General features: G+C 29.7%; 1 long non-coding RNA gene across 1 annotated transcript; it reads left to right on the forward strand.

Annotated features, from left to right (window-relative positions):
• Window positions 1-6: 6 nt before the first annotated feature.
• On the forward strand, window positions 7-604 carry LOC111089408. The gene is made up of 2 exons (XR_002613702.1): window positions 7-160; window positions 207-604. It is a non-coding gene; the product is annotated as an uncharacterized LOC111089408 (long non-coding RNA).
• Window positions 605-2,309: the final 1,705 nt, after the last annotated feature.

The following is a 2,309-nucleotide window of genomic DNA, read 5'->3' on the forward strand; positions in this document are numbered from 1 at the left end:
AGTATAATACAATAATGTAACATGATGACATAATCAAACCTGTTATTTGAAGGTAGTATAATACAATAATGTAACATGATGACATAATCAAACCTGTTATTTGAAGGTAGTATAATACAACAGTGTAACATGATGACATAATCAAACCTGTTATTTGAAGGTAATATAATACAACAGTATAACATAATCAAACCTGTTATTTGAAGGTAGTATAATACAACAGTATAACATGATGACATAATCAAACCTGTTATTTGAAAGTAATATAATACAACAGTGTAACATGATGACATAATCAAACCTGTTATTTGAAGGTAATATAATACAACAGTATAACATGATGACATAATCAAACCTGTTATTTGAAGGTAGTATAATACAAGAGTGTAACATGATGACATAATCAAACCTATTATTTGAAGGTAGTATAATACAACAGTGTAACATGATGACATAATCAAACCTGTTATTTGAAGGTATTATAATACAACAATGTAACATGATGACATAATCAAACCAGTTATGTTTTTAGGAACTGTATCTTCCACCAAGTAACTTATTTACCCAAATTTTAAATAATTTTAGTTATCATATATAGATCATAGTGTAAAAAAGTTTACACTAGTGATATATGTATACTAAGTTGAAAAAGTCAGTTGTAATGTATTTGAGGGATTTATTCAATTATAGTAGGATGTAGCTGAGAAACAAGAACAGATCGTTCATGAAATTGGGATTATTTTGTAATTTCCTGTTGTTGTTTTTCTTTGCCGTATGTGAATTAGAGGAACTTTTGAGTATGATGGAGCAATCACGACGTAACCATTTCTTGGATATGGTAGCAACCTTTTACATGTATCTAGTCTGAAAAACATTTAACCGTCATTCTAATACTGTTGACTGATATATATCTAGTCTGAAAAACATTTAACCATCATTCTAATACTGTTGACTGATATATATCTAGTCTGAAAAACATTTAACCGTCATTCTAATACTGTTGACTGATATATATCTAGTCTGAAAAACATTTAACTGTCATTCTAATACTGTTGACTGATATATATCTAGTCTGAAAAACATTTAACCGTCATTCTAATACTGTTGACTGATATATATCTAGTCTGAAAAACATTTAACCATCATTCTAATACTGTTGACTGATATATATCTAGTCAGAAAAACATTTAACCATCATTCTAATACTGTTGACTGATATATATATTAATGCCTGAATATCTATTTGGAAAAGTTTTATTGCTTTCCATTTATATCCCAGAGAAAACTACATGGTTTCGGGATTATTACCAGAATGTAATATGAAAAAATAATAAACGTTTTGTTTCTTACTTGATAAAATATTACTATCTTTATTTCAACTACTAAACATAAACATGTCTATTTAGTGTATCAAGATTTTCAAATGTACACTACATAAACAAACAAACAGTATGACAACATTTTGTAACTCACCACTGTGACTTATGCTGTATAAACAAACCAACAGTATTCCAAGGTTTTATAACTCATCACTGTGTCTTGTGCAGTATAAACAAATAAACAATGTACCAAGGTTTTTAACTGACCATTGTATCTTGTGCTGTATAAATAAACCAACAATGTAAGCATAAGACACAGTGGTGAGTTATAAAACCTTGGGTATAAACAAACAATGTACCAAGGTTTTATAACTCACCACTGTGTCTTATGCTGTATAAACAAACAATGTACCAAGGTTTAATAACTCACCACTGTGTGTTGTGCAGTATAAACAAACAATGTACCAAGTTTTTTAACTCACCACTGTGTGTTGTGCTGTATAAACAATGTACCATGGTTTTATAACTCACAACTGTGTCTTATGCTGTATAAATAAACAAACAATGTACCAAGGTTTTATAACTCACCACTGTGTCTTGTGCAGTATAAACAAATAAACAATGTACCAAGGTTTTTAACTCACCATTGTATCTTGTGCTGTATAAATAAGCCAACAATGTACCAAGGTTTTATAACTCACAACTGTGTCTTATGCTGTATAAATAAACCAACAATGTACCAAGGTTTAATAACTCAACACTGTGTCTTATGCTCTATAAACAAACCAATAGTATGAACAAGGTTTAATAACTCACCACTATGTCTTATGCTCTATAAACAAACCAATAGTATTCAAATTCGATGACGAGGAACCCACTTTGAGACTAATAATGGCTGTGTCTTGTGCAGTATAAACAAATCAACAATGTACCAAGGTTTTATAACTCACCACTGTGTCTTATGCTCTATAAACAAACCAATAGTATGAA

The sequence above is a fragment of the Limulus polyphemus genome, unplaced genomic scaffold (genome assembly GCF_000517525.1).
Source record: "Limulus polyphemus unplaced genomic scaffold, Limulus_polyphemus-2.1.2 Scaffold6141, whole genome shotgun sequence".
In the NCBI taxonomy this organism is placed as follows: Eukaryota; Metazoa; Arthropoda; class Merostomata; order Xiphosura; family Limulidae; genus Limulus; species Limulus polyphemus.